This window comes from Patagioenas fasciata, chromosome 12 (assembly GCF_037038585.1).
Source record: "Patagioenas fasciata isolate bPatFas1 chromosome 12, bPatFas1.hap1, whole genome shotgun sequence".
Lineage (NCBI taxonomy): Eukaryota > Metazoa > Chordata > Aves > Columbiformes > Columbidae > Patagioenas > Patagioenas fasciata.
In genome coordinates, this window is record NC_092531.1 from 16,872,121 (window position 1) to 16,882,508 (window position 10,388).

Here is a 10,388-nt window from a genome sequence, read left to right on the forward strand (position 1 = left end):
AAGCTTTCTAAACCTGTTTTTCTAATAAAGTGAGGTTTACATGAACATAGCCTACTCTCCTCCTCGTTAACAGTTTCTGATTTAACCGGGTAGTTGTGCAATAGTAAAAGTATTGATTATTTTTAAGACTTTCTAAATTGCTGCAGAATGTTTGACCCACCGGTTGCCCTCGGCCCCCCAGCCTGCCGTGAGCAGAGTGTCAGCAGGTTCTGCAGGATCACTCGGGCACTCAGAGCAGCCACTGCCAGCAGCCCAGTTAAAATATTTAAAGAACTTAAAATAAATATACTGTATACAGGGGATAGTCTGAAAGATCAAGGAATAACAGAAGAGTTAAAAAATAAGGGAAGTGAAAGTTTTATTATTTGCAAACCCACTACTTTACTATTACTGTTCAGACTATTTTAAATTTATCTCCATTGTTTCTCCAAGCTGTATTTTAATTCCATAAATAAAATGGGCTATAGCACACAGAATAAAAATTTTCATAAACATACTGTCTTTGTTGTTACCTCTTGCCCGTATCACACTTCATTTGCTCCTGAGCAACCCAGCCACAGAGCTGGAATTCTTTTATCTCATGCAATCACACTGGTTATGCTTGCCTAGAGCAAATATTAACAGGTCTAGAGATCCTTTAATGACTTCTGTCTCCTCTTAGACAAAAAATTAGAAGGCGAAAAGAAGAAGAAATGGCAGCAAAACCCAACAGCACCCGTTAGTAACATCAAGTCTGCTATATAGCTTAGGCTTCTTTTGCAGTATTTCTTCAGTCCTGTAGCAAGACCTGATGGTTATGCCCATTCATAAGCTCCACCAGGACCCCAACTGCTGCACAAGCACATCTGGCTCACCAGAGGGTGCTGCAGGGGCTCAGAACAGGACTACACAGCAGATGTGGGCCTGAATCATAGCCTTCTGATATGGGGCAAGTCCTTTTCCCAGCTTTTAAAAAAATAAAGAGGTTTTTAATTGGGTGTCTTAGTAGCCATTAATGTTTTGATCTCCTCTCCAACCACCTCTTTTGAAGTGAACAACTCCATTATTTTCTGATAAATCCAGTGTGAGTTTTACATAAGCACCTTGCGCTAACACACTGTTCCTTGTAAACACACATGTACTTGACAACAGCAGGGTTCATGGACTCATTCTAGGGCATCCTCAAAAGATAACTCTGAAAACAAGGATGTCACCATTAGGTTTAACTTGACAGTACAGGAGTCCATCTCCTCAGCAAAAACAGATGCAGAACCTACAAATAACAGAAAAAAAGACTGCAACTCACTGAACTAGAAAAGTCTCATACACACGGCACACTAAAAGTACCTGCAGAAAGATTTAGTGAAAAGCAGACCGTGGGTAACTGTGGTCTCTCAGGTTATATTTCATCTTACTGCGAATCCAAACCTCCTATGAACCTATGCCTGTAAAAAACAATTCAACTAGGAGCATCCTTCAGAATACAGTAACAGTAGTTGAAATTTTCAACTCCCCCATAATCCTATTTCATCTCCTGAACAAATCATTAGTCTTTTAAAGTACTTTCCTCTTATTTGTGTAAAGCATCTAAATTACTCCAGTTTTCAGGAACATTAATAACTTATGGTTTAAAATCCAGAACTTACAATCATTCGAATACCACATTTTACTAGTTCCCTGAAGCTACTAAATTAGCAGTGATCAATACATTGACCAAAAGCTTTCTTTTCTTTTAAAAGAAAAAAATTATTTTACAATTATCATAAAATAACTCTTGTTGCTACGCCCCTCACATTTCAACTCATTACCCATGACAAAGCCTGGGGGACTTCTTGAATTTCTCTGTGCCCTTCACCGGGAACAAATGTTCTGTATTTCTGTCTGATTTTGTAAAATAGATTTGGTAAAATAAAATACCTTTTATATTCCAGCTAATTCAACTGATAATCTCCCATTATTTTTTTGATGACTATTCAGGTCAGCAGTTTTCATATTTGTGACAAACAAAACATCAAGCAGCTACTTAAAACTGAAAACTACTCTTTGACATTCTACCGTGTTATTAAAATGCTCTACATAGTTCTCAGGAATTTTCAGATCATGCGCATTAATAGCTAGAACTTCTGCAAATATACCCATATTCCACATGTCCAATACCCAGCGAACACCTGCTCCTGCCTACTGCCCACATCTCTCTTCATCCACGCAAGATTTTGTCTCCTTCCCCTGAAAAAGTTGATCTAATTTAGTGCTTCCAAATGGGAACCATTAATACTTTTACTGCCTGCACTTTTTTCATAGTTGAGCCCAATATCTCTCAAAGCAAAGATGTTAATATATGCTTCAGGGACAAAAAGTTAAGACACTGTCATGTGGAGTGCTATAAACAAATATAAGGAGAATAACAAGAGAACAAAACAAATGAAAAAAAAACAAAACCACCACACACAAGCCACAAAAGCCCTAACACTCCAAAAGAAACACAGGAGGATATTACAGAAGTGTCTCAGAGGAAATCCTTCTTCTGCACTCAAAAGCTTCAAATCCCAAAAGCCAACTAGCCAAGCTAATGTGTATTATCAAACTCAGACTAAAAAACATAATTTGACAGCCTACAGGCTCAAAAATTTTACCAGAAAACACTTTCCCTTTCTGTACACATCAAGTACAACATTGTATCTCTTGCCATACCTTTTACTTTCTCCCTTACACCCCGAAACCAAGGCTTTTGAGCACAAATTTAAGACACCTGAATTGGAATAACATCTTCATAACGTTTCACAATAATTTCAAGAGCTTCAAGGAAAAATAAAAATATTTAGTTACTGAAAAATTTACTTTATTACCCTCACTGCATGACAACATAATTCAAGCTCAGCGATGATGGAACATCCCATTTTTTCCAAATATTCTCAGAAGACTCAGTGCTTTGAAAGTTCACACTGGAAAAAGCAACAATTTTGAATTGCTATACATGTCAACTTATTAGCAGTCATTGTCGTCAGCTTACAGTTTTTAAGACAGGATGCATGCAGTCATATCAGGAAAAGGGCAGTCGCTGTGAAAGAATGATACCAAAACCAAGATGTCCTTAATGTTGATAACCTTACACAATGTTTCTGAGCTATACTATACAAGTTTTCCACAACAGTAAGATGGTAAATTAAATACAATTCAAAGCATCTAGAGAAAAATGTCCACTCAAAAACACTCTCACTTTTTTCATACCGGAGGGAAAAAAAAACCCCACAAACAAACACACCACAACACTAATATAACTTCTTCCTCAGCCTCTCAAACTCAAGTATTGCAGATTTTGTGAGATTCAGAGGGCAGGGGGAGGCAGTCACCTTATTCTGACACCTTTCAACCATTTCTTTAATGGACACTGCCAAGGCAAGGCTGTTCTGACCTTTATGACCTCTCAGCTTTTTGTATGGATAGGTGTACCTGTGTGTCTCTCAACATTCAACTACATGCTTACTCTCCTCTCTTACAACAGTTTGTAATTCTTCCATATCCCATCATTTTAGACTTATAATACCTTCCCACGCATCCTAAAGGATGCCAAAATTATCTCCTCTGACTTCTTTCTCTCAACTCTGTACTCCAATATCTTAAAGAAAGTAATGTTTTAACAGCATGGCCATAGCACAGCTCATATTTGTGCTTAAGCTTATACAGCTAAAAATTTAGTAATTTATGCCCCTTGACCTTCCAAACATTTTAAGCTATCACAGAAAATTACAAGATCAAACCTGTGTATTTTGGTACAGAATTCAATACTGACCACAGCTTCCAAGTACTACTGCAAGTATTGAGATGATATATCTGCTTTACATATTCTCACAGGTCTATGGTTAGCTTTCAAACAATAAAAATAACATTAGTCCAACCCATGCAATTCTATATTACAATGTTGAAAGCAATCTGGTCTTCAAATGAAGCAAATCGAAAAAAAAAATCCTTCTTCCCCCACTAATTATCACAGTAAAAGTATCACGAGCACAAACCCATCCATTTTAAACCCCACCCTTTTAGGTGATCTCTGACCACCACAGGGAAGGTAAACATTTTTCTCCTAGTTCTCAAAAACAAACCAAAACACCACAAACACAACACAGTGAAAGGTGCTTTGTCATCAATGCCTGGTACACAGATACTCAAAGCAAGCACTTAAAGCAAGAAACTACAACACTGCTTGGCTGATAATTCCTAACACCTACTTTTTAACTTAGTATACTTAAAATAGTCATGCAACAACAGGCATGCAGCTACCAGTGAAATCCAGCTGAGCACAAAGCAATATAAAATGCACTTCAAAACTCTAGGCTGGCCCATAAGGACTTCGGCAGAATTCAGAGGCTCTTCACGGACAGAGATAAATATAACTGGGAGACCTACCTAATTAAGCATCACTAACATTTTGAATATAAAGTAGTTAATTCCCTGAAAAATAATTCAATTAATCACAGTCTTATAAAGAAGGATGTATTCTCATCATACAGGCATACTTGTACTGTTACAACACATGGGGAACAAAAAGCGCATGAAAATTTTGGAAAAAAGCGTGGCCACAAAATCTACCGTCTTTATCTGACAGTCATTCCTGCCTAATTCTTCACTGCAGCATCAGATTAAGGAGGAAAGGAGAAAGGAAGACTACCATACATACAACTTAAAATACTCCATCTCAGTGACTGTTTTGGTGGAAGGGTGGAAATCTCAGGAACAGACTTGTCTTGTAAGATGTTAGATCCCTTTAGTGTCAAATAGAAATGAGAGCATACAGTACAACGGTTTATGTTCCTAAGGAAAAGCATACTTAAGTTAGGGCTAAAGAAACTTAGAAAAAGTCTCACAGCACCATTAAACACAAGTCTAAACAGTACAGTTGATAAACAAAAATAAGAAGTGCTTTAATATGGAAGAAAAAACATCCCTTCCTTTCAACTCCACAAGCAGTAACTTGAAAGATCATTAGAATAAAAATGCACCATATGAAGGGGGTGGTAAAGGTTAGAAATCTAGATCAGATGCTTAGTTTAAAATAAACAAAGCAAACTACACTACTGTGGGCTACACACTTAACCCTCCATGGCATTATTTATTAGCTGGTACTCTACCACAGAACACATGCTGAGGGAGGGGAGGGTTATTGTCACATTACACAGCTGAAGTCTGTTTTTAACTCTTAGCAATAACCTAAAATGTATTTTCATTAGCTGCCCAAAAAAGTTCCTCAATTCTTTCACTAGAAGGTCAACAAAATTAGCTTGGGGGAGAAAAGTAAAATAATGTCTTGCTGTACTCCTATGAACTTCATAAGACGCCAAAACCACCTTGTAAACATTCAGGGAAAAAGTCAGCTATATTTAGGTATTTCAGGATGCGATTGTACCTCCAAAGACTTTATTCATTTCACATGATAGGAGAAAGAGTTACACTAAAACCACATTCAGTATCACTTCAGCAACGCACTGGCTAGTCCATTCAAATAAACATTACATGAGCCTTTCAGCACAAGCAGTAAAACGTACAAGAAAATAAAAATGGTGCATTTCTCTTCCCTGCTTACTTTACCAGACCTGAAAGAATCAAGTCTGAATGCAAAACAACAGGCACCAAAATTCTGAATTTTGTTCCATCTGATCAGTTGCAGAACACATTATTACACATGTGAAATAAAATCTTTCAAATATAAGAAATATGCAAACTTAGGCCACTTAGTGTATGAAAAAGTTATGCAGCATATACGTCACGACATGATGTTCAAATTCAAAGTAAGTTTTGCTTCAATGAGATGGAAAAGTATGTCCCAGTGTTTTGCACACATTGTCAGGCTGCTGTCATGACTAAATAGGCCTAAAGCCTAAGTTTTATACAGAGCATTTAAGCCTATGCCTTTTCAAAATAAAAATTTGGTGAGGTGAATATGATGTGCTAATGTTATAGTTTAGAAAACATGTTTTAAGAACAGAGCTGAAACACACATCTCTCACACATGGCATAATGAACTACAGTTAGTACAAAAAAACCAAAACAAAACAGTTCCCACGCTAATACATGTTTGCACATTACACAGCATTCTACTACACTACTTTTACCATTGTTAGACAACTAATCAGCTGTGTTTTGTTATGCACAGCATGACCCAGAGCAGGTGAGGCAGCACCGCACAGCGCTTCTGGTCTCTCTGCAGCAGCACTTGGGTGCAGTATCCACAGAACAACATCAACAAGTTACCTGAGAAACTTGGCTAACCTTCTAAAATAAAACCCAGCAAAGCTTGGCTGCCCACACTAACCAGTTTAAGGTAAAGTGCACACAATTCAGCTCCAATAAGGTTTCTAAATAACACAGGTCTTCTGCCATAATAAGATATTCTATTATCCAGAATTATTTCAAGTTTTAGTTCAGCCAAGTCCTTCTCATCTTACTAGTCCAACATGAGTCAATTCTATAGATCAATTTAGGTAGCTTCATAAAAACCAGTGTTCACTTATTTCTTCATCCCTTGTGTCACAGAGGGAAAACATTATGTGAAATTTCAGGAATCTAAATCCAGATACCTACACATACACAAAGCATTCTATGGTCCTACTGTAACCACATTGATTTAAATACACACACACAAAAATGAGGAAAACAAGCAAATATACAAGCTAAATGCTAATGTATTTCTACCACAGCTTACAATCTGCAAAGGTATTCTCACAAATAAATCATTAGAAACGCTAGAATATTAAGACTGGTTGAGATGAGTCACAGTGGCAGAGACACAGACTGCCATCTCCACTCCAATCGTTCTGAAGAAGATCCCATCCCTGTCACTGAAGGATTGTTCTCATTTACTGATGATACTCCTCTAATACTACCAGTGGACCATGTCAACTACAGATTTAGAAAAGAATTATGGAGGAGAAAAGTAACTAACCAGGGCACTGGGTTATTTTCCTTCCTAAATTCCAAGCTGCATGCCCTCAATCAAACAAGGTTCATCTCCAACTGGCCAGCACTAGTACAATCCCTTAATATCAAAACACATTGTTCCATTCTCTCATTTTTGTTTTGTTAGCTGAATAAGTAAAAAATTTTAAAATATCATTTTGAAATTACGCTCTTTACTGACTAGAAGTGTTAAAATTACATCCTTTATTACAACTCTTCTAAATTATGTAATTGAAAGACATGTCATTTTGTACATATTCTAGCAACTAAATGAAATAAATAGTATAAAGAGGAACCTCACAGTTCTCCCTCAAATGCAAATCCCTTGTTGGAGAGCAGCAAAAAACCACAGAATATATTCTAACATGTAAGAGTTAGAGATAAACATTTAAAATAATTTTTAAAACAGACAGATTATAGGAAAGTTGCTCTGATACCTTTTACGCAGGTCATTTGCACACTAGCTAGCAATAATAAAACAGAAATACCAAAATATACCTATCTAGGTCCTAAAAATGAAAAAACACTTGTATAAGGAACAATTGTGTAGACAGTTAACATTAAGCTTATAGCCTTCTTTATGCTACATTAAAATTTACCAGGTTGTTAAAAAGGTTCAAAATAAATACTATCAACATTACCAATTCCACAACAAGCCACTTTTTTTTCCCTTACTCCTGCTTAGAAATTATTCCTTTTTGTTGTTCCTCTGTACCTCCCAGAACCCCTTTCCCACACTCTTCCCAATAAATTCAGTCTTCGTATGACTATGGAACACCATGGTTTTACACCAAGCAACTTAGAAAACCCTATTCTCAAATTGTCTTTTTTCACCTTCTACAGAACTTCTGTTTCTCAACTCCGAAATTAATTACCTGTCAAACAAGTCACTATGGCTAACTTTTTCTAAGCAATCCCATTCTCGTCACCACCTAGCATCTCAAAACCAGGTAAAAAAAATTACTGGAAGACAGAGCCTCATAAATTCAAAAGAATTTACTGTCTTTCCAGTCTGAAATAGAACGGTCTCTGATCCCCATGACTTGTGCACAGAGCTGGCAAACGCAAAATCCTCCTTGCAATAAGAACACAGCTGTACCTTCAATCTTTTCCTCCTCTGGACAAAAACATCCTCTAGTTTACACATTAGCGAACAGTTTCTCCTCCCATTCGCCACACACCTTTATGCACTGCACAACTACTGTAACTATTTCTACCTTCACCTCCTCCCTCCCCGAACCCCATTTTTCGGAGCGTACACCACGGACACAGTCCTGGGAGGGGGGTTTATTTGTTTGTTTTTAAGCGCAATGTCGCTTACCCAACGTGGCTGCCGAGAATCAGGACAAAAGGTACTTCTCCTCCCCGCCTTCCCAGCCACGCACACCGCGGGCAGCGCACCCGGCCGCCCAGGGGAAGCCGATCTTACCTCAGTGCTCCCCGGGCGCCAGGGCCGCGCACCCCACCCTGCCTGCTGCACCAGCCCCCGGGCAGACCCGGGTGGCCTGGTCCATAAATGTCCATCCTCCCTCCTCCAGAGAGCCGGGAAGGAACTTCTGGGGAGGTCGCGGGGAACTTGCCCACCCGAAGGACCCCCCGCACCCGCGGGACCCCGCGCCCGCCGCCCCCGCCCCTCCCCCGCCCGCCCCCCGCACCAACTTCCCCGCCAGCACCCCCCGCTCCGCTGTACGGAGCGGAAAGCGGACAGCGTGGGGGGGGGCGGGACACCCGCGTTCTCCGTTCTTCTCAAGCCGCCCCCCTCGGCGGCTGCCCCCGCCCGCTGCCCCTGACCCCGCTCCTCGGCTCCCCCCGCTCCTCGCCTCCGACCCTCGCCACCGTCCGGAGCCGCCGGGCTCAGGAAACGCTCCCGAACCCTCCCGCTCGGCTCCAAATCCAGGGGTCCCCTTCCCCCCCGCTCACTCACCCGCCGCGTCCCCTCGCTCCCCGCCGCCGCTCCTGCCGCCTCCCCGCTGAGGCTCCTCAGGAGACACTGACACCAGCGCACGGATACCCGCTGGGCGCTATTTTTGGGAAACAAGGCCCAATCGGGGCCGGAACTACTTCCTCTGTCACACGTCTCCCAATAATATCCTTCCGCTCTTTTCTCCGAGCAACTCGGACGCCGCTGAGGGTGCTCACCCGAGCCAGGCAGGGCCGGGAGGAGGGGGACAGCGTGGGGAAGTACGAGGTGAACCTGCGCCCGGCGGCGGGGCTGGGAGCGCCCCGGTTTTGTTCATCACCGGATTATTTTGTTTTAGCATGGGGAGCGGCCGGGTCTACATTCTTCACCGCCGACCCAATGCTGCGGAGCCGCGAGCCGATAGGCCAGGGCGCCGGAGTGAAAGGGCGGCAGCACCAATCACAGCACCCGCTAAGGACCGAGGCGCCCGCCAACCAGAGAGAAGTTGGTGGGCGGGGCGTAACGAAACGTGGAAGCCTTGAGTGACAGGCCGCTGCTCAATCAGAGAGACTGCGAGGGAAGCAACAGCCAATCAAAGCCGGGCCTACTGCGAAGGGAGCTCTCGGCCTTGCCCCCGCGTTCCAAGCCCTGGCGGCAGCGCATGCGCACACACGCCAGGCGGGCCCGTCCCTCGCTTAGCTGCCGGTGACGCACGTAGCCAGCCCCGCCCCACCACGCAGCGGCGCATGCACCCAGGCGCCTGCTCCTGGAGGGCAAGGCCGCGCGCCCCGTGCCCGGGGGTTGCCAAGGGCAACGGGCGGGGCCTGCGGGCGGGGCGGGCCCTGCGGCCTCCTCAGCCCGGCCGGTCGCTGCTCCGCAGTTCCCCGTCCGCCATCCCGGGGCCCGGCAGCCCCCCGCCACAGCTCGCCTCCCGTCTGGGGAGGAGAAACCGGCGGCGGAAAGTCCCGCTTTTGCCGCGCAGCGGGTCAATATGTGATCCCTCATCCTCTCAGAGCTGGAGCACGCACATCAATGCCAGTTCCCACCAGGAAATAGCCCAGCGACCTCTGTCACCAGCACAGAAACCACCACCACTTCCCCACTATATACATGTATTAACGTACAGACACAGAAAGAAATAAATACATACATGACAGGCTTTCTGTGAAAATTATTGCTGTATTATCATTAGGATGTGAGCTCTGTTTTCACTTCCAGGCTAAGGCCACAATCCACCTTGGTTCCTCCTCTATGTGTCCCCACCTCACATCTCCTTTAGAGTTCCCATTAACTGCGCTTTAAGCCAAAAAGACTACTAGGGAATTCATAATAAAAGACATAAAATTGGCGTCTTTGCCCTTCGCAGAAGGCAGCAGCTGAAGAATGACCCAAAAAATGAAATTTTGATGATGAAAAGATACTTGCCAAAAATCATCTGCGCTCTACAGCTTCTCCAGATTTATCCTGCAAGAGATACCTGCAGCCTCCAAGTGAAATGGTGGGAGCCATTTGAAAGGACCAAATCACCAATGGAGAGTGCACACACATCTCTGCTTCA

General features: G+C 42.6%; 1 protein-coding gene across 10 annotated transcripts in view; it reads right to left on the minus strand.

Annotated features, from left to right (window-relative positions):
• MEF2A (myocyte enhancer factor 2A) overlaps positions 1-10,280 on the minus strand; it is an 84,266-nt gene extending 73,986 nt beyond the window's left edge. For 2 of the 10 annotated variants that reach the window (XM_065847290.2, XM_065847286.2), the window contains exon 1: positions 8,855-9,243. The gene's annotated coding sequence lies outside the window, so the exon portion shown is untranslated. Of the gene's footprint in view, positions 1-8,251; positions 8,495-8,854; positions 9,246-10,255 lie in introns of those variants that run through there. The other 8 variants (XM_065847289.2, XM_065847285.2, XM_071813992.1 and 5 more) reach the window with 7 other exon arrangements.
• Positions 10,281-10,388: the final 108 nt, after the last annotated feature.